Consider the following 23,619-nt stretch of genomic DNA (forward strand, 5'->3'; position numbering starts at 1 on the left):
AAAAATATTACGACGAACTACCAGCCCACCACCCTGAATTTATGTGGTGTTTCTACACACCCTTCCTCCTCCAAAACTCCACAAAAAAGTAGTAAAACATGCAGCCCAACAGCAACACAAAATAGTCTACAAAATAGTCCGCTACAAGTGAATAACTCGAACTCACGGCTTTCGATCACGGTCTCGTGAGTTCTTACAAATATAGAACGACTTACTATACATTTAAAGAAGAAAAAATGTATGAAATAGAGAAGTAAACGTACCTTATTTGTTGGATAACTCATCTCATATCTTGGCTCTTCAAACTCTAAGTTTTTACCTCCAATTAGAACCTAAAAGGGAGAGAAAATCAATTGGGGTTTGTGGGAAATTTTTGGGAGGATTTTTGCAGATCTTATGTCTGGTTATTATGCCCTATTATCAGTCTAATATATGAAGGAGATAGGCCTTTAAAAATTCCTCTTTGGACGACCCGAACTAGCCCATTTTTGGATTCTCGTTTAAGCAAGTAGGTGACAGTCTACGCAGTCTCGCAAAAACGCCCATATCTCTCTACTCCGATATCGTATTGACAAACGGCTTAATGCATTAGAAAATAGAATCATAGATATTTAATTTTATGGGTGTAACATCCCATAACTCTAAGTATATTAGGAGATAATCGCAGTTATATTTGACCCAAAGTTTCAGTAAAACTTATGAACGTAACTTGTGATGACTTTCATCAACTTTTGTTCCACCACTCGCTTGACTTCAAAACATAACACATGACTATCATACGACTAACATAACTCATAACATAACTTATTTATCATGTTAAACACCCTGGTCTCACCCCAAAAGTACATGTTATAACATTCCCAACTTGTTGACTTTCGACGAAACATTAGTTTCTTCAATTCCTTTAGCTTCTGAACCTTCCAACCCTCTTTGTACTTGTTGTTCATGATCTTCAATATTTGTAACCTCAGAGGTAACATGATTAACATACTTTATATATTTTTAAAGATGATCTCATTTTCGGTCCTACATTAGTTTGCTCACGACGCAGTTTTACGTACGAAAATATAGGGTGTAACAAATATAGCACTTGCATACCCTTCATTCGGCAACACCCGGTGCGGAGCCGCTCGTGATAGAGGTAGGGGTGGAGCGGGTACATTGTCTTGAGGCGGTCGGCCTTGTCTATTGGCTTGAGGTTCAAGAGGGACCTCATCCATTTGATCATTCACAACATCCACATCCCCCATGGCTATGTTTCCGAGCTCGTTATTTTCCATGATTGCACCTACAATACTCACACGTTAGTAACAAGGAAGGAAAAGAAGATATCCTAAAAACACACCTAAATATATAGCTAGCACCGTTTTTAGCTCCCTGGCAACGGCGCCAAAAATTGAGCTCGCCCAATTTCACTCCTCTATTTGGGGTTATGAAAACGGTCGATGCAATAGTAATACCCAACAAGATTCGGGGTCGAATTCTGCAGGGAGCTATATGTATGAGAGTTAGTAGTATATATCTTAGCGTGTGAGTTAATCTAAACTACAATTGCAATTTAAGAAATAAAACTAGAAGATTGTTTTTTTTTTGTTTTAAAATATTGTAAAAGGCCTAGGGCTATGACCTTCGCCTAGGTGTTTGCCTAACGGGTTATAAACTTAAAGCTTATTTTATTGGTCGAGGTGTATTATAGCTATCAACACTCGGTTACCCAATCGATACCTCTCGGTCAGAGAGTGATTTTGCCCAATTTGGCTTTCTCAAGTCCAAATGGGTATTGAACAAAACGATTGATAAAAAACTCAAGTCAGATTTTACTATCTCTAGGTTCAGCACTTTAATTGGGCTTATCAATCTCTCTATTGATCCAATTTCTTGCTAGCCAAGTTTTCCTAGACTAAGTCTCTCTTTCTCAAGTAGAGACCAAGTCAAATAGGCATGAACTAATGTTTGCAACCATTAATTTTGCAAATCAAAGCAAGAACAAGGCTAAATAATAAACACTCAACCATAAACAAGCAATAAATCAAACATCCATTAAGTTTACACACTAGGATTAGGTCACAACCTTAGTGAAAATCTAGCTACTCATACTTAAAATGGAAGAAATAGGAGAAGAAACGATAATTACACTCATCTTGCTAATTAAATTGATAAACTCTATATTCAAAAAGATCAAAATAGCAAAAACTACTAAAAAGAGTAAAAGGAACCGTCTACTATAGCAGTTGATGTCAAAAATTAACTAAAAAAGGTGAAACTCTTCTATTTATACAAGGCTGGATATTTCGAACAAAAATTCCCTTTCGAAGGTTCTGCGGCCGTACAATTCCATGTGCGGTCCACACTTTTCTTCAGCTTGACAGGATAGGAAGTATGCGGCCACATAATTCTGAATTGCAGTTGCACTGCATTCTTTCTGTGGTCCGCAGAATAGTAACTGCGACCATACCTTGCTCTTCTGCGCTCCGCACAACTCTTCTTCTGCGACCGCACAATAATTATGCGGTCCGCAATTTTGGTAGACTTGAAATGCAGGTTCTCTGAACTTTGCTCTGACCTAGCTTCTGCGGTCGCATAATACATGTGCGGACCGCACTTTGCACCAATCTATGATGGGTTTTTCTTCACAACCTGCGGCCGCAGATGATATTCTACTGTCTGCACTTCTGAGCTTTTGTGCCTTTTTTTATCCTTGAGTTCAGATTACTCCTTCTTGAGTTGGATTTCATCTCGGGGGCTCATCTTCCAATATTCCTGCAATGAAGCACATTTTATCAGTTTTTGGGAATACAATTAAACATTTTTAGACTAAAACGAAAGCTAAAGGGCGCTAATAAGTAGTCAAAATCCCCACTTATCAATGGGTAGGATACATTTGGATATATTGACTACACGTTCCTAAGCATTTTAATACATACAATTGACCGTTCAAAATCCCACACTTTTGTCAACTCCCCGCTTCTTTAAGCGCAAATACATTAAGAATTACCACAAGATTTCAAGTGGATCTTACTTTTTCAAAACAATGCACATTTCTCCTTAATTCAACTGCTTCACTCAAAAGCCAAACCAACACCCCACATTTTAACTTTTACAAAGTTCATAACAATTTCAAGTGTTCATGAGAGATAAGAAGGTTCAAATAGATGGTCAATTCAAACAATTGGGTAAGGCTTGTAATGTGATTGCCAAAGAAACATGATTACAGGCTCAAAGGGGTCAACTAGGATACATAACAATTAGGTGGTTAACAACATATAACTGGCTCAACAAAGAAATGCCTATATCATTTCCAAGACTGAATAAAACTACTATTTCTCTTTGCAAACACACGAGGCAAGTTCTAAACGTTAAATGCACTGCACAGAATAACCAAAACCTCACACACACATGGAATATAACTCACTCAGGATCGAACTCATCAAGATACTCTAGTCAAAGCAGCTAAGCAAAGTTAAGATCATACAATTTAAGGTGCTTATACAAGAGTAAAAAATTGAGCCTAAGCGTCACAACTAAAGCACTTACTATTCTCAAGGCATAATACAGTCAAGAGATATTTCTTTCATTTCAAATCACAGCACAAGGTTTCCTAATCCTAAACAAATAAAAACTAACTACACCCGGCTCAACAAAACCCTTGGAAAAGAACCGCGACACAAAGAAAAACCAAGGGGGAATTCAGACGCTACCTAAAAAAAATCTTGTCTTTTTCTTTTGACTTAATCCTTCAAGAAACCTGTCGAATGACATCGATCATCGGGAAAAAAAAAATTAAAATTTTCAACAAATGAATTAGTAAAACACACATAGATATTTATACATTCTATACATATATACATCCCTACCACACACTTTAAATTGTGTCATGTCCCTATGATACACAAATAAAAAGCAAGAGGTAAGGAAAACTTCCCTGAACATCTAGTCAGGGTTTGAGTCGAAGTTGGGCTCCATCCCTCGCGCTCGAACTAGTGCACTCATCCATGCAGATAGCTTCTTATCAGCCTTCTTGGGGTAAACCCCACACTTATCTTCCTCACTCACTGCGGCCTTCTCTTTCACGCCCTTCACTTTCCACACAACACTAGCAGCTAGCTTCTCCCTTTTTACCCCTGTTTCTACATTCATCTCAAAAGTCACAGTCTCATCACCCACTCTAAGCATGAGTTTTCTCTCATGTATATCTAATATTGCTCTGCCTATTGCTAGGAATGGTCTTCCTAGGATGAAGGGGACCTCCTTGTTCTCTTCAATATTAACCACTATGAAATCCACAGGAAATACAAACTTATCCATATCGAACTAAGACATTTTCAACTATTCCCTCAGGTATTAGAGTCGTTTGGTCTACCAGCTGCAAAGATATTGGTGCAAGCCTTATCTCTCTAATCTCCTTTTCCAGTTTTCTGTAAATAGATAGAGGCATTAGATTAATTGAGGCACCATAATCACTAGAGACTTATCAAAATTAGCAGAGCCTAAAGAGCAAGGTATGGTAAAACTCCCTGGATCTCCATACTTTTATGGGAGTTTATTTTGCAATATCGCGTTGCAATTCTCTGTGAGCTTGACCACTGAGGTATCCTCTATTTCATCTTCTTCGTAAGTATCTCTTTCAAGAATTTAGCATAAGTAGGCATCTGTGAGAGCACTTCTGTGAATGGTAAGTTTACATGAACCTGTTTCAGCACATCCAGAAATCTCTCAAACTGCTTGTCTAGCTTTTCTCGACTTAGCTTTTGGGGAAAAGGTAGCACAGGCATATGCTTGCTCGTCTCAGGTTCCTCCCTTCTCGAGTTTTCTTCCTTCTTCTTTTTGACACCACTTTTCAGCTGCTCCCCACTTTCTTTTTTATGTATCATATCTTTTTGGATTGGGGTGAGATCTTTCAACGCTTGTCCACTTCTCAAAATTATAGCTTTTACTGTCTCTTTAGGATTTCTTTCTGTATCAGTCAGGAGTGTTCCTGGGGCTCTCTCAGACATTAGAGTAGCTAAGTGCCCAACTTATTTTTCCAAGCTTCGAAAAGATGTACCCGAATCTTTGATAATTGCATCATGGGCATCAAGCCTCTCATCTGTCTTGATAATGAAGGTCTTCATAAGATCTTCCATACTGGATTGATTCGACTGTGGAGATTGATATTGCTGCCTCTGCTAATTTTAAAAACCTGGAGCTCCTTATTCCTGGAATCTGGGGTTGTTTTGTTGCCATGCATTTTTAGTACCCCCAGGAGAACTCGATGAAACACCAGGGTGCCTCTGACCCATTGCATTAAAATTATAGTTTCCTATAGCATTCACTTCCTCAGTTGAGGCTTGACACTCATGAGTAGGGTGTCCTCTTTCACATATATCACAAGTTGTGTGGTGTACATTTTCCATCGAAGCTACAATTAGCTTTCGTATTTCTCTAGCCATAGCATCAAGTTGTACTTGCACAGATGTAGTAGCATCAACTTGGTGAACACCAGTTGATTTTTTTATTTCCACACTCTCAGAGGGTCACTGATTAGCATCTTCGGATAACTCATCAAGAATTGTAACTATCTCCTCTGGAGTCTTCTTCATAAAAGGGCCTCCAACTGCATTGCTCAATGTTCTATGCGAGGCTGGTGTCAATCCATCCCAAAAATCCTAGAGTTGCATCCATAGTTCAATTCCGCTATGTTGACACTTTCTAACTATCTCCTTAAACGTCTCCCATATTTCAAAAATATTTTCATTCTATTTCTGGCAGAAGTTATGTATTTCTCTTCTAAACTTGCCTATATTAGTTGAGGAGAAATATTTATCAAGAAATTTTCTGGTCATTTCCTCCCATGTTCTAATTGATCCATTTGGCAAGCTTCGAAGCCACTGCTTCTCATCATCTTTAAGTGAAAAGGGGAATGCCCTTAAATACACCGCATCTTGTGACACCCCATTATATTGAAAGGTGTTCATTATCTCCTCGAAGTCCATCAGATGCATGTTTTGATCTTCGTTCATCTTCCCTCTAAAAACGCAGTTGTTTTGAATGGTTTGAAGCAAACCTTGCTTCAACTCAAAATTATTTGCTGCAATTGGAGGTGATCTAACACTTGACAATCCTTGATTGTAGACTGGTCTGGCATAGTTACACCCTATATTTTAGTACGTAAAAGTGTATCGTAAGCAAATTAATGTAGGACCAAAAATGAGATCATCTTTGAAAGTATATAAATTAAGTTAATCATGTTACCTCGGAGGTTACAAATATTGAAGATCATGAACAACAAGTACAAAGAGCGTTGGAAGGTTCAGAAGCTAAAGGAATTGAAGAAATAATGTTTCGTCGAAAGTCAACAAGTTAGGAATGTTATAACATGTATTTTTGGGGTGAGACTAGGATGATTAACATGATAAAGAAGTTATGTTATGATTTATGTTAGTCGTATGATAGTCGTGTGTTATGTTTTGAAGTCAAGCGAGTTGTAGAACAAAAGTCGATGAAAGTCATCACAAGTTACATTCATAAGTTTTACTAAAACAGGATTATGTCAGAGGCACATTATTCGTGGTACTCTATTCATCCAGGGTCGACGAAGATGTATCATGAAATTAAGGATGTGTACTGGTGGAACGATATGAAGAAGAACATTGTTGAGTTTGTCGCCCAGTGTCCTAGTTGCCAGCAGGTGAAGGTAGAGCACTAGAAGCCTGGAGGACTAATGCAGGCTATAGATATCCCGACGTGGAAATGGGAGGCGATAAACATGGACTTTGTCACAGGTTTGCCTCGTTCTCATCGTAAGTTTGATTCTATATAGTTGATAGTCTATAGGATCACAAAATTAGACCATTTCCTACCGGTCAGATCTACGTATACAGCCGAAGATTTTGCGAAGTTATATATTAAGGAGATAGTGCGGCTACACGGAGTACCAGTGTCTATTATATCTGACAGTGGGACCCAGTTTACAACACATTTTTGGAGGTCATTTCAGAGAGTTCTAGGGACTCAGGTGAATCTCAGCACAACTTTTCATCCACAGACTGACGGACAAGCCGAGCGCACAATTCAGACGCTCGAGGATATATTACGAGCATGTGTGTTGGATTTTAAAAGAAGTTGGGATGAACATCTACCTTTTATCGAGTTTGCATATAATATCAGTTACCACTCCAGTATCCAGATGGCTCCGTATGAGGCTTTGTATGGACGTTAGTGCATATCTCCTATATGGTGGTTTGATGTGGGATAATCTGGGTTACACGGGCCAGACTTGATTCACCAGGCCGTAGAGAAGGTAAAGCTTATCCAGGAGCAATTGTTGACATCCCGAAGTCGTTAGAAGTCATATTCTGACATGCGGCGATAAGACTTAGAGTTCAAGGTTGATGACTGGGTGTTCTTAAAGATATCTCCTATGAAGGGCGTGATGAGGTTTGGCAAGAAAGGCAAGCTTAGCCCACGGTATATTGGGCCTTATAGGATTATTCGGAGAGTGGGCCAAGTAGCTTATGAGTTAGAATTGCCCTCGGAATTGGAGTGTGTGCATTCGATTTTTCACGTATCTATGCTACGAAAGTGCATTGGCAATCCTACCCGAGTGGTGCCCACTGATGATGTACAGATTATGGATGACTTGTCATACGAGTAAGTTCCAGTTGACATCCTAGACCGACAAATCCGCAAGCTACAAAATAAGGAGGTAGCCTCCGTGAAGGTTTTATGGAGAAGCAAGAATGTGGAAGAGATTACGTGGGAAGCGGAGGAAGAAATGAAGTCTAAATACCCCCACCTATTTCGAACTGAAGATATGGCTCGAGATGGGATACACCAGCACAGCTCTATTCAGGACAGTAGTTCATCAGGTAAGCTCTTATTTTTGACTTTTAGTATTTATGATTGACGGTCATGTGAGGCCAAGTGTTGCTATTTATAGACATTGGCCATGTGTGGCATATATAGTATATTTTTTGGTTGCGTGCAGGTTGGTTTTAGTCTAGTGTATGAAGGAGACTCTGGCAAAATTATCCAAAGTCTCTAAGAGTAAACATTCGAGAACGAATGTTCCCAAGGGGGGAATGATGTTACATCCTATATTTTCGTACGTAAAACTGCGTCGTAAGCAAACTAATGTAGGACCAAAAATGAGACTAGGGTGCTTAACATTATAAGGAGGTTATGTTATGAGTTTTGTTAGTCATATGATAGTCGTGTGTTATGTTTTAAAGTCAAGCGAGTTGTAGAACAAAAGTCGATGAAAGTCATCACAAGTTACGTTCATAGGTTTTACTGAAATTTTGGTCAAATGTAACTGCAATTTTCTCCCAATATACTTAGAGTTACGGGGTGTTCCACCCATAAAATTGAATACCAATGAGTCTATTTTCTAACGCATTAAACTGTTTGTCAATACTATATTGGAGTAGAGAGATATATGCATTTTTGCGAGACTGCGCAAGCTTCTAGGTGACAAGTAGGTGTGTCACCTACTTGCTTAAATGAGAGTTCGTAAATGGGCCAGTTCGATTCGTCCAAAGAGAAATGTTAAAGGCTTATTTTGTTCATATAATACACTGATAAGAGGGAACAATAACCAGACCTAAACCCCTGCAAACATCCTCCCAAAAATTACACACAAACCCTAATTGAATTTCTTTCCTTTTCAAGTTCTAGTTGGAGGTAAAACCTATAGTTTGAAGAACCAAGATAGGATCTGAGTTATTCAACAAATAAGGTAAGATAACTGCTATCTTTTATCCATTTTTTCTTTTGGAGATGTATGGAAAATCGTTCTATAATTGTAAGAACTCACAGGACGATGATCGGAAGTCGTGAGTTCGAGTTATTCACTTGTAGCGGACTGTTTTGTGGACTGTTTTGTGATTCTGTTGGTCTGCGTGTTTTACTACTGTTTTGTGGAGTTTTGGAGGAGTAAGGGTGTGGAGAAACACAACATAAATGCAGGGTGGTGGGATGGTCATTCGTCGTAATATTTTTGAGTTATTTGACACTTCTACGGTGGTCGTTTTGTGTATGAAGAGATTGGGGTGTGTTGGGCTGTTTTGTAGTATTTTGTGGTGTATATAAGGTTGGAAAATAATGTATATATGTTTATATTGTTGTGCTTTTGTGTTGTTGGTTTTATCTTGAATTTAGAGGAAGTAAGGATTATAGGGGAGATGTTGCCCGTTTGAATACAAAATAAGCTTGTCATTCATTGTGCGATAGTTGTACCCTTCCTAACTTAATGATAGTATTATTATCGTTATTGTAGATTAAGGTGAGAAGAGGCGAGTTCAACTTGGTGATTGGAAAGATTGTGATAAGGTATGTTAAAGCTAAACCTTTCTTTCATTTTGGCATGATCTCGTAACTACAGGAGTTTGATAACGAGACATAAAGAGAAGTTCGTATTCCTGAACCTATGTACATTATCCTAGTCTCATAAGTTACAGTATTCTCCCTTATCGAGACTTTATATTTAGTTAAGTATTATTTTCTTCCATAAGTTACAGTATTCTCCCTTATCGGAACTTTATATTCAGTTAAGTATTGTTTTCTTCCAGTCAAGAGAGCAGAGGGTCTATATATATACAGTATTACAGTACTTTCACCACCATCGAGCTATAATCGATGGGCAGGCCCCTATTGGGCAACCTCTGATCAGATGGTAAGTTATATACCGAGCCTACTGTGGCCGAGCGCCTATGAGCGAGCCCAGAATGGCCGAGATACCTAGCTTAGTATGGTCGAGCGCCTATGAGCGAGCCTACTATGGCCGAGCAGTTACACGTACCGAGCCTTATAGGGCCGGACATTTATTTTACTTATTATATTGAGAGAGTTGAGTCAGTATCAGCAGGTAAGTATATCTCCAGATCGTCTTTGACTCCCAATTACTTTCAATTATTATATTATCAGTTCAGTTTCATCTTTAAGTTATTTTATTGTCTTACATATTTGGTACATTATTTCATACTGATGTCCCTTTCTTGGGGACGCTGCATTTCATGCGTGCAGGTTCATATAGACAGACGGGTAGACCTCCTCAATAGGTGTTGCCCAAGTTCAGCTTGATTGGTAAGCTCCACGTCCTTTGGATTTGCCGGATCTAGGGTTTTGTGTACATATTGTGTATATATGTATATATGTTATGGGTAGTTCGGGACCCTGTTCCGATCACAGTACATCCATCAGTAGAGGCTTGTAGACATATCCTGTCTGTTAGTGCAACATGTTGGGCTTGTAGGATTTGTATGTATATTATGTTGGTTTGTCAGCTGTAGTAGTTATGACGACCTTGTCGGCCCAGCTTTATATTGATGTTTGGTCAAAGCTAGTTTCCGTTCTGTTTGATATTTTTCTTCGCAAATTGTATTGAAATGTGTCCCCATGGCCAAAGTATGCATTGTATGTTCAGAGTCCCTCAGTCGCAAGTTGGCACGCTATGTTAAGTAAGGCACTGGGTGCCGGTCTCGCCCCCAGGTTCGGGGCGTGACACTCTACCTCGTCGTCACCGTTATTATCCATGTGTTCTTGGGTTGAAGGTTGCCCCAAGAACTTTACGGTGAACTCTTTCTCCTTCCTCAGTTGTCGCAGGTGTTTTTCCAATTCCGGTTTGTAGGGTATCACTTCTTTAGAAGAAGATCGTGTCATACACCACGGACTTAACTTGTTGCCTGTACATGGAGGAGAAACCCATGAAGAACAAAATAAAAGTAAAGAAAATAAAAATAAATTCCTGAATTAGCACTACAAACTATTTCAAATACTATTGATTGTCAATACCCTGCAATGACACCAAAATTTGACGAGCGTAAAACACACACTTAAATTGTGCTCGCTAGTCAAAGATAGTATAGTATGATATCTTATCCACAAGGATTAGATTTAAACAGTATTCTCGTAGTTTCTAGCTTAATTGCTATCCAGGAGGATCACCAATTGAGATTTATATGACTAATAATCTAAAATCTACAGCTATTGACTAGTCACAATCAAAACAAGGAATAAGCAATTAAAGTAATCGGTGGGAGAGGATAGGGTTTTGACGGAATAAGTGCAAGATAATTGTTCGGGATCTAACTCTAGATAATTCACTTCCAATTTTCAAGTGAGTCTCTCGAATTCACTCTATTATTAGTTCAAATATTTAGCAAAAACTCCTCTCTGGGGTTTAAAAATCTGGAGCTCCTTGTTCCTAGAATCTGGGGTTGTTTTGTTGCCATGCATTTTTAGTACCCCCAGGAGAACTCGATGAAACACCAGGGTGCCTCTGACCCATTGCATTAAAATTATAGTTTCCTATAGCATTCACTTCCTCAGTTGAGGCTTGACACTCATGAGTAGGGTGTCCTCTTTCACATATATCACAAGTTGTGTGGTGTACATTTTCCATCGAAGCTACAATTAGCTTTCGTATTTCTCTAGCCATAGCATCAAGTTGTACTTGCACAGATGTAGTAGCATCAACTTGGTGAACACCAGTTGATTTTTTTATTTCCACACTCTCAGAGGGTCACTGATTAGCATCTTCGGATAACTCATCAAGAATTGTAACTATCTCCTCTGGAGTCTTCTTCATAAAAGGGCCTCCAACTGCATTGCTCAATGTTCTATGCGAGGCTGGTGTCAATCCATCCCAAAAATCCTAGAGTTGCATCCATAGTTCAATTCCGCTATGTTGACACTTTCTAACTATCTCCTTAAACGTCTCCCATATTTCAAAAATATTTTCATTCTATTTCTGGCAGAAGTTATGTATTTCTCTTCTAAACTTGCCTATATTAGTTGAGGAGAAATATTTATCAAGAAATTTTCTGGTCATTTCCTCCCATGTTCTAATTGATCCATTTGGCAAGCTTCGAAGCCACTGCTTCTCATCATCTTTAAGTGAAAAGGGGAATGCCCTTAAATACACCGCATCTTGTGACACCCCATTATATTGAAAGGTGTTCATTATCTCCTCGAAGTCCATCAGATGCATGTTTTGATCTTCGTTCATCTTCCCTCTAAAAACGCAGTTGTTTTGAATGGTTTGAAGCAAACCTTGCTTCAACTCAAAATTATTTGCTGCAATTGGAGGTGATCTAACACTTGACAATCCTTGATTGTAGACTGGTCTGGCATAGTTACACCCTATATTTTAGTACGTAAAAGTGTATCGTAAGCAAATTAATGTAGGACCAAAAATGAGATCATCTTTGAAAGTATATAAATTAAGTTAATCATGTTACCTCGGAGGTTACAAATATTGAAGATCATGAACAACAAGTACAAAGAGCGTTGGAAGGTTCAGAAGCTAAAGGAATTGAAGAAATAATGTTTCGTCGAAAGTCAACAAGTTAGGAATGTTATAACATGTATTTTTGGGGTGAGACTAGGATGATTAACATGATAAAGAAGTTATGTTATGATTTATGTTAGTCGTATGATAGTCGTGTGTTATGTTTTGAAGTCAAGCGAGTTGTAGAACAAAAGTCGATGAAAGTCATCACAAGTTACATTCATAAGTTTTACTAAAACAGGATTATGTCAGAGGCACATTATTCGTGGTACTCTATTCATCCAGGGTCGACGAAGATGTATCATGAAATTAAGGATGTGTACTGGTGGAACGATATGAAGAAGAACATTGTTGAGTTTGTCGCCCAGTGTCCTAGTTGCCAGCAGGTGAAGGTAGAGCACTAGAAGCCTGGAGGACTAATGCAGGCTATAGATATCCCGACGTGGAAATGGGAGGCGATAAACATGGACTTTGTCACAGGTTTGCCTCGTTCTCATCGTAAGTTTGATTCTATATAGTTGATAGTCTATAGGATCACAAAATTAGACCATTTCCTACCGGTCAGATCTACGTATACAGCCGAAGATTTTGCGAAGTTATATATTAAGGAGATAGTGCGGCTACACGGAGTACCAGTGTCTATTATATCTGACAGTGGGACCCAGTTTACAACACATTTTTGGAGGTCATTTCAGAGAGTTCTAGGGACTCAGGTGAATCTCAGCACAACTTTTCATCCACAGACTGACGGACAAGCCGAGCGCACAATTCAGACGCTCGAGGATATATTACGAGCATGTGTGTTGGATTTTAAAAGAAGTTGGGATGAACATCTACCTTTTATCGAGTTTGCATATAATATCAGTTACCACTCCAGTATCCAGATGGCTCCGTATGAGGCTTTGTATGGACGTTAGTGCATATCTCCTATATGGTGGTTTGATGTGGGATAATCTGGGTTACACGGGCCAGACTTGATTCACCAGGCCGTAGAGAAGGTAAAGCTTATCCAGGAGCAATTGTTGACATCCCGAAGTCGTTAGAAGTCATATTCTGACATGCGGCGATAAGACTTAGAGTTCAAGGTTGATGACTGGGTGTTCTTAAAGATATCTCCTATGAAGGGCGTGATGAGGTTTGGCAAGAAAGGCAAGCTTAGCCCACGGTATATTGGGCCTTATAGGATTATTCGGAGAGTGGGCCAAGTAGCTTATGAGTTAGAATTGCCCTCGGAATTGGAGTGTGTGCATTCGATTTTTCACGTATCTATGCTACGAAAGTGCATTGGCAATCCTACCCGAGTGGTGCCCACTGATGATGTACAGATTATGGATGACTTGTCATACGAGTAAGTTCCAGTTGACATCCTAGACCGACAAATCCGCAAGCTACAAAATAAGGAGGTAGCCTCCGTGAAGGTTTTATGGAGAAGCAAGAATGTGGAAGAGATTACGTGGGAAGCGGAGGAAGAAATGAAGTCTAAATACCCCCACCTATTTCGAACTGAAGATATGGCTCGAGATGGGATACACCAGCACAGCTCTATTCAGGACAGTAGTTCATCAGGTAAGCTCTTATTTTTGACTTTTAGTATTTATGATTGACGGTCATGTGAGGCCAAGTGTTGCTATTTATAGACATTGGCCATGTGTGGCATATATAGTATATTTTTTGGTTGCGTGCAGGTTGGTTTTAGTCTAGTGTATGAAGGAGACTCTGGCAAAATTATCCAAAGTCTCTAAGAGTAAACATTCGAGAACGAATGTTCCCAAGGGGGGAATGATGTTACATCCTATATTTTCGTACGTAAAACTGCGTCGTAAGCAAACTAATGTAGGACCAAAAATGAGACTAGGGTGCTTAACATTATAAGGAGGTTATGTTATGAGTTTTGTTAGTCATATGATAGTCGTGTGTTATGTTTTAAAGTCAAGCGAGTTGTAGAACAAAAGTCGATGAAAGTCATCACAAGTTACGTTCATAGGTTTTACTGAAATTTTGGTCAAATGTAACTGCAATTTTCTCCCAATATACTTAGAGTTACGGGGTGTTCCACCCATAAAATTGAATACCAATGAGTCTATTTTCTAACGCATTAAACTGTTTGTCAATACTATATTGGAGTAGAGAGATATATGCATTTTTGCGAGACTGCGCAAGCTTCTAGGTGACAAGTAGGTGTGTCACCTACTTGCTTAAATGAGAGTTCGTAAATGGGCCAGTTCGATTCGTCCAAAGAGAAATGTTAAAGGCTTATTTTGTTCATATAATACACTGATAAGAGGGAACAATAACCAGACCTAAACCCCTGCAAACATCCTCCCAAAAATTACACACAAACCCTAATTGAATTTCTTTCCTTTTCAAGTTATAGTTGGAGGTAAAACCTATAGTTTGAAGAACCAAGATAGGATCTGAGTTATTCAACAAATAAGGTAAGATAACTGCTATCTTTTATCCATTTTTTCTTTTGGAGATGTATGGAAAATCGTTCTATAATTGTAAGAACTCACAGAACGATGATCGGAAGTCGTGAGTTCGAGTTATTCACTTGTAGCGGACTGTTTTGTGGACTGTTTTGTGATGCTGTTGGTCTGCGTGTTTTACTACTGTTTTGTGGAGTTTTGGAGGAGTAAGGGTGTGGAGAAACACAACATAAATGCAGGGTGGTGGGATGGTCATTCGTCGTAATATTTTTGAGTTATTTGACACTTCTACGGTGGTCGTTTTGTGTATGAAGAGATTGGGGTGTGTTGGGCTGTTTTGTAGTATTTTGTGGTGTATATAAGGTTGGAAAATAATGTATATATGTTTATATTGTTGTGCTTTTGTGTTGTTGGTTTTATCTTGAATTTAGAGGAAGTAAGGATTATAGGGGAGATGTTGCCCGTTTGAATACAAAATAAGCTTGTCATTCATTGTGCGATAGTTGTACCCTTCCTAACTTAATGATAGTATTATTATCGTTATTGTAGATTAAGGTGAGAAGAGGCGAGTTCAACTTGGTGATTGGAAAGATTGTGATAAGGTATGTTAAGGCTAAACCTTTCTTTCATTTTGGCATGATCTCGTAACTACAGGAGTTTGATAACGAGACATAAAGAGAAGTTCGTATTCCTGAACCTATGTACATTATCCTAGTCTCATAAGTTACAGTATTCTCCCTTATCGAGACTTTATATTTAGTTAAGTATTATTTTTTCTTCCAGTCAAGAGAGCAGAGGGTTCTTCCGAATATATTTACAGTATATTTACCACCATCGAGCTATAATCGATGGGCAGGCCCCTATTGGCCAACCTCTGATCAGATGGTAATTTATTTACCGAGCCTACTGTGGTCGAGGGCCTATGAGCGAGCCCTGAATGGCCGAGATACCTAGCCTAGTATGGTCGAGCACCTATGAGCGAGCCTACTATGGCCGAGCAGTTACACGTACCGAGCCTTATAGGGCCGGACATTTATTTTACTTATTATATTGAGAGAGTTGAGTCAGTATCAGCAGGTAAGTATATCTCCAGATCGTCTTTGACTCCCAGTTACTTTCAGTTATTATATTATCAGTTCAGTTTCATCTTTAAGTTATTTTATTGTCTTACATACTTGGTACATTATTTCATACTGATGTCCCTTTCCTGGGGACACTGTATTTCATGTGTGCAGGTTCATATAGACAGACGGGTAGACCTCCTCAATAGGTGTTGCCCGAGTTCAGCTTGATCGGTAAGCTCCACGTCCTTCAGATTTGTTGGATCTAGGGTTTTATGTACATATTGTGTATATATGTATATATGTTATGGGTAGTTCGGGACCCTTTTCCGATCACAGTACATCCATCAGTAGAGGCTTGTAGACATATCCTGTCTGTTAGTGCAACATTTTGGGCTTGTAGGATTTGTATGTATATTATGTTGGTTTGTCAGCTGTAGTAGTTATGACGACCTTGTCGGCCCAGCTTTATATTGATGTTTGGTCAAAGCTAGTTTCCGTTCTGTTTGATATTTTTCTTCGCAAATTGTATTGAAATGTGTCCCCATGGCCAAAGTATGCATTGTATGTTCAGAGTCCCTCAGTCACAAGTTGGCACGCTATGTTAAGTAAGGCACTGGGTGCCGGTCTCGGCCCCAGGTTCGGGGCGTGACACTCTAACTCGTCGTCACCGTTATTATCCATGTGTTCTTGGGTTGAAGGTTGCCCCAAGAACTTTACGGTGAACTCTTTCTCCTTCCTCAGTTGTCGCAGGTGTTTTTCCAATTCCGGTTTGTAGGGTATCACTTCTTTAGAAGAAGATCGTGTCATACACCACGGACTTAACCTGTTGCCTGTACATGGAGGAGAAACCCATGAAGAACAAAATAAAAGTAAAGAAAATAAAAATAAATTTCTGAATTAGCACTACAAACTATTTCAAACACTATTGATTGTCAATCCCCAGCAATGACACCAAAATTTGACGAGCGTAAAACACACACTTAAATTGTGCTCGCTAGTCAAAGATAGTATAGTATGATATCTTATCCACAAGGATTAGATTTAAACAGTATTCTCGTAGTTTCTAGCTTAATTGCTATCCAGGAGGATCACCAATTGAGATTTATATGACTAATAATCTAAAATCTACAGCTATTGACTAGTCACAATCAAAACAAGGAATAAGCAATTAAGGTTATCGGTGGGAGAGGATAGGGTTTTGACGGAATAAGTGCAAGATAATTGTTCGGGATCTAACTCTAGATAATTCACTTCCAATGTTCAAGTGAGTCTCTCGAATTCACTCTATTATTAGTTCAAATATTTAGCAAAAACTCATCTCTCGATGAAGTCTTAACCTCACAAAATGAACCAATTTAAGCACTGTGAAGGTATGCAGGAATGTGTGGTGGATCGGTATTTAGGAAAACCTCTTTCGATTATTTTCCTAACTAGGTTTAATCAATGATTCAACTAGCCTCTTTCGATTACTTAGAAGAATCTATGAACTCAACCAACAATGTAATGCAAAGATATCACAAGTTATGCCTCTTTCGATTACAAGAACAAGTGAATATAGATGCAATAATTAAATCTTCCAAAAACGATTCAAATACATAAAAATAGAGTTATAATCCACTAACAATCATCAATACACCAAATCCATCAAAACCCAAAAGGATCTACTCCATAGACATGGAGAAGTTCTTCACAAATGTAACTAAAGTATAGGAAAACATAAATTCAATCCAAACCCGGATCTTGAGTGAAGAAGGAATGATGAAATCCTTGTGCTTGTGTTCTTCCAACTCATCCTTAGCCTCCTTGGCCTCCTTAGGTCGAAAATATGTCAAAAGTGCCTAAAATGGTATTTTCCCGTGTATTTAAACCATCCCCAATAAACCCCGGACGAAATTACCCTTTTTAGATGAAATGAGAAGTTACTTTAATATTTTTGTGCTACCGCGCCGTGACATGGGGGGGCGCTTGTGGCAATTTCCAGAACACTTCTCAAAACAATTTCTGGGCATAATTTGCATTGTTGCGTCGTCCCATACGGCGCGACTGTGCAGTTTTCTTAGAGTGAGTTCGCTTCTTCAATTTTTGACATTCGGACTTGGTCCTCGACCCCCGAACGCGATCCCGATTTAATCCTTTGGGCTCTACTCAGACTTCAAAGCTCCAAATAGCTCGAATTAGCTCCGCAACATCTAAATAACTCGTAATCACTCCTACACGGCATAAAACACTCAATAAGTGCAAAAAACTACTAATTAAAGCTCAACATAAGTAAAGTGCAGTGAATTAGAGTGCAATAAGTGAGTAAAACACGGGATTATAGTCTACCATCACACGTCTGATTTAGACCTAAGCATTTTGCCAGAGGGCCGTTGTATGTCCTTTTATACAGGTCATTGTGGATGATGTTGTATTTGGCTCCTTACATTCGCAGCTTTTTGTCCTTTTTTTATCGTTGGGGAGTACGCCGTCCTATAAATATGTAATAATACAGTTGCGCCAGTCCCAAGTCAGGTTTATGGTTCTTACCTCGATTTGATCTATCGACGAGTTGAGGAGGTGGACCATATTTCTTTCTCCGGTTGTAATGTTTCTGGTAGCTGCAGCTAACTTGGCAAGGTCATCCACCTCAGTGTTCTGTGCCCGGGGGATCTGGTTGAGTTGACATTCATCGAACTTAGGCAGTAGCCTGCAGATTTCGGTCTGGTATTTTTGCAGCCTTTGCTCCTTGATTTGGAAAGTCCCTACGACTTGGTTGACTACGAGTTGAGAATCGTAGCGCAATCTTAGTCGCTTCACCCCGTATCTGAGTGCTAGTCTCAGTCTTGCAATTACAGCCTCATACTTGGCCTCGTTGTTAGTCATGTCCTAGCATCTTATCGACTGGCGAATCACTTCGCTTGTCGGGACTTCAAGCACAAGTCCCAGCCTGGATCCTGACGCGTTAGATGTGCCATCAGTGTACAGGAACCAGAGGTTTTGTGTTTAGGGAGAAGTGTGGACGGCTTCTTTTTTGAATTCAGGCATTATTTTTGCGCTAAAGTCGGTGACAAAGTCTGCGAGGACCTGTGACTTTATCGCCGTTCGCGGACGATATGTAATATCATACTCGCTCAGTTCAATGGCCCATTTGACCAACCTGTTCGATAGCTCGGGTTTGTGTAAAATGCTTCTCAAAGGGAAAGTCATGACGACCGACATGGGGTGGCATTGGAAATACGGTCTAGCTTTCGTGAAGCTATGACCAAGGACAGAGCCAGTTTTTCAAGATGGGGGTATCTTGTCTCGGCGTCGACTAGTGTTATGCTAATGTAATAGATGAGAGATTGCGTACCTTTATTTTCTTGGACTAGGACTGCCCTCACAGCTACTTCGTACACAGAGAGATAGACGAGGAAAGGTTGTCCCGGTTCTAGTTTTGAGAGCAATAGTGGCAAGGACAAGTACACCTTTAGCTCCTTCAGGGCTTGGATGAACTCAGAGGTCCATTGGAAGCCGTTCTCCTTTTTGAGTATGCCAAAGAACTTTTGGCACCTATCGTAGGATCGTTAGATGAACCTCGAAATGGCAGAGATATGGCCAGTCAACCTCTGGACCTGCTTTTTGGTGGTCAAGTGTTCTGATATCCCTTCGATGGCCTTGATTTGGTCAGGATTGACCTCCATACCTCACTGCGACACTAGGAAGCCCAAGAATTTCCCTGAGGCCATGCCGAATGCACAATTTCGGGGTTTATTTTCATGCCATAATGCCTGAGAATGCCGAAGGCTTCTCTCAAGCAGTTGATATGATCTTCTTTCCTTTTGGATTTGACCAGCATATCGTCGATGTAGACTTCCATCATTTTCCGAGTTGTTCTTTGAACATCTTTGTCACCAACCTTTGGTATGTTACTCCTGCATTTTTTAGTCTGAAGGGCATGACCCTGTAGCAGTACATCCCCTGGTGGGTGATGAAGGTGATCTTTTCCTGGTCCTCTTCCTCCATTAGGATCTGATTATAGCCCGAGTAAGCATCTAAGAAACTTAGCAACTCATGCCCGGCTGTTGCATCGATGAGTCGGTCGATATGAGGTAATGAAAATGAATCTTTGGGGCAAGCTTTATTCAGGTCAGTGAAATCTACGCACTTCTTCCACTTGTCATTCTTCTTTTTCACCATGACTACATTGGCTACCTATTGGGGGTACTTCGACTCTCTGATGGAGCTATTTTCCAGCAATTTTTCTACTTCTTCGCGCACTGCATCATTGATTGCGGAGTTAAATTTACGTCGAACTTGCCTCACCGGGGGTAGAGTGGATCGACGTTCAATTTGTGCATGGCGATCTCCTTTGGGATACCTGACATATCTGCATGGATAAAAGCAAACAAGTCCGCATTAGTAGTTAAAAATTCATGAAACTTACCTGGTTCCTGAAGTTTGTAGTAGATGTAAGCTTTCTAATTGTGGTCGTTGATGTCTAATTGAACGTGATCGCGATCCTCTATGGTCGATCCTGCGGCCTCGACCATATCAGGATCTCTGATGACGTCTTCGCTGTCATCTCTTATCGACCTTGACCCTGTTGATTGTTATGCCTCTTTTTCTTTATCCTTTGTTTGTTGGATGGTCGTGCAGTCTAGGGCGATGCGATAGCATTCCTGGGATGTGCGTTGCTCCCCTCATATACTGAATACCCCCTATGGAGTTAGGAATTTGATGATTTGATACAAGCTGGGGGGGGATAACTCTCATGGTGTGTATCCATGGATGCCTTATGATGGCATTGTATGCCGTGTCCTGGTCCATGATATGGAACGTGGTCTCCAGAGTGACGCCACCCGCTAGGACAGGGAGTGTGATCTCGCCAGACGTTCTCTCAACGTTAGTATCTGACTTATCGAAGACGATACTTTCTTCGAGTTCATCATATCATTCGTAGGTGATCGACCGTTTGAGCTTGTGGGTTTTGGTGAACATCACGCTGTTAATGGAAGCGTCATCCCTGCCACTGATGATAATGTGGATGGTGCGGGCTGGCTTGGGCGATTTCGGCGGCCCTTGATGTTGTTCGCGTCCCCTAGCAAAGTTGGTCCTTCCCCTATCGCTCAGAAATTCCTTGAGGTGTCCTTGTCACAGCATGTTTATGACCTCATGTCTTAGGGCGATGCAGTCTTCGGTTTTGTGTCCTCGCTTTTGATGGAACTCGCAGAGGGCGTCTGATTTTCTGGTATTCGGGTACGACCTCATCTTTTGTGGCCACTTTACCTTTGGTCCGAGCTTCTCCAAGGTGTAGACGATATCTGTAGGTGACATGCAAAAATTGTGAGCGAATAGTAAAGGGGGCATACCTCTCTCATTCTGGTGAGTCCCTGTTCTTGATGGGGGTGGGCCTTTTTCATGGCGAGATGAGGATGCAACGGCAGTTCTAACATATAGGAGATGTCATTCTCGGTTTGGTCGTGAGGCCACGGGATCTCTTCTGATATAATTTCTCCGATCTTTTTTGGATTCTGCTTTTACCGAGGTCAGTCGATGAGTTGGCCCATTGAGGTCGTCTTTATCTGCTCGGACTTCGGCACAGTATGCATTTAGTCCAAATTTATTGGGTGATATTTCGTAAGCCGACTTAATAATTTTCTTGTCGCCCTTGAACCATTTCTGCTCAGCCCATTTTGAAAAGAATCTAACGTCCTTCCTTTCGATACGTTCGGCAAAGTCATTCTTACTCGGTTAAAATGGGTGAGGAAGTCCCTCAGCCCCTCTCTCGGAGATTGTTTGATAGCGAAGATGTCGTTCACTCTTGCCTCGCCTTTCTTAGCCCCGACATGGGCCGTCACAAACTTATCGACCATTTCCTCAAAGGTTTCTATGGAACGTGCAGGTAGTTGTGAATACCAGGTTAATGCACCCCCCGTGAGGGTTTTGCCGAATTTCTTTAGCAGAATGGAGGATACTTGTTCCTTGGCGAGGTCATTGCCTTTCACGGCGGTGATGTAATGGGTCACATGATCCTCGGGGTCAGTTGTGCCATCGTATATTTTCAAATTGGGCAACATTTTAAAGGTCTTTGGTATGGCATGTGGGGCAGCGCTATCACTGTACGGCTGTTTGACGAACCGACCGGTGTCTCTCTTCAGTAATAGCTTAGGAGCGCCCGGTATTTTATCGACCATTTCTTGGTGTTCTCTCATTTGGTCCCGAAGTGCCTTGTTCTCATTTTCCATTTCCTCCATCCTTTTCAGAATGGTTGTGAGAGCGTCGTCGCCTACATTGTTAACAACATTGTGAGTAAAACTTGTCGTCGTGGGAGGTTGACCATGTTGCTTGTCCACTAGTGGTGTAGCACAAGTTCTCGCATTTACTGTGTCTGTGTATTGAACAGGCTTGTGGAGGACGCTAGTCAGTGTATCAGTTAGCCATGCCTCGATGAGCTTCTTTATCGCTGGTGGTACCTCCTCTCCCACGGATGTGGAGGCTGACTTGCCAAGAGATTTTGTGATGCTGCAGTGGGGAGTGGGTAATCCACCTCGCCTAGGAGAGGCATTGGGCGTTGTGTCCTTGTCCACTACTTCAGAGCTTTCGTGGATGATATTCATGAGGTTGGTTGGGAGGTCGCTCATTATTCTCATTCTTTCTTCTCTGTTACCTGTCATATCAGATCTATGCATGTAGAGAGAAAAAGGTTCTTGTTTTTTTTTTACGTTAGTAACCAGTGTCGATTGTAGATCTAGAAGGAACTAAAAGACTTAACTAGAAGATCCCCACAGACGGCGCCAAATTGTTTGACCAAAAACTGTAACCTTCGATTAAACTATTAAATTTATATAATAACGGGTTAAATCTAGTTAAGGATAATAACTTTAGATGTAAATCTTAAAAACGCGCGGAAGGTGGGGACAGGCCCCGTAAATGATTGATGACAATAAGTGCAAAATATTCTCAAAGTATGAGCAATAATGGAGATGTAACTAGTAATAAATAGTAATAAATGGCATTTGAGTAAATAAGGAGAATGATTCACCCAATAACGGATGGACTGGACGAATATTTTTCCTGACAATGATGAGTGACAGAAAAATCCAAGATTTATTTGAACAATTCTCGGATCTGGTGGAAAGATGTGGAATAATATGAGCAATAATCTTTATCAAAAGGCAATCTTTGTATTTTTATAAGAGTGAGAGATTCTTCTTATGAAAAGTTTTCTTATCAAATGAATATTACATGCCCCTGTCATTGTCTCTTCTCTCTATATATATGGAACATTTTCCTAAGAAACCCTAGTAGTACAAGTGTAGAGAATATCCACTAGAAATCCGACCCTGACAAACTAGTCGTTGGTGCTCCTGTCATCAATATTCTGCCTCGACCTCGACCCTTGTTGACATTTCGATTACGGCTCTCGTCGACACCTCGACTACGGCTCATGGCTGACACCTCGGCCAATGACTTTGCTGCTTCCTGGTCCACCTCGACCGACTCTTTTATTAATGTCATATTACGCTAAGTATCCTTAGGGCGGATTTTGGCCTATACACACCTGGCGAGGCTATTAGATTTGTCCAGCATATGTATGTCTATTTATACTATATTAAAAGCACGAAAACCTTTAATGAAATGTCATTCGCATTTTTGACCTTGTTAAAATAGAGTTCATACTAGATAAAATAGTCATTTAATTATTTATCTAATATTTAAGACTTGAAATCAACTAAAAATTTTACTTATTAAATCTTTCCTTGTTTGAACTATATAGAAAATTTTAATATTTAAGATTTTTAAATCAATTTAAACTTAACATTATACAAATTCTTTCCTTATTTGAGCATGTAAACTAACAATATTTGTTCCAAACAATATTCGTGGTGTTTGTTTCAAA

Source organism: Nicotiana tabacum, chromosome 19 (assembly GCF_000715075.1).
Source record: "Nicotiana tabacum cultivar K326 chromosome 19, ASM71507v2, whole genome shotgun sequence".
NCBI classification, from domain to species: Eukaryota; Viridiplantae; Streptophyta; class Magnoliopsida; order Solanales; family Solanaceae; genus Nicotiana; species Nicotiana tabacum.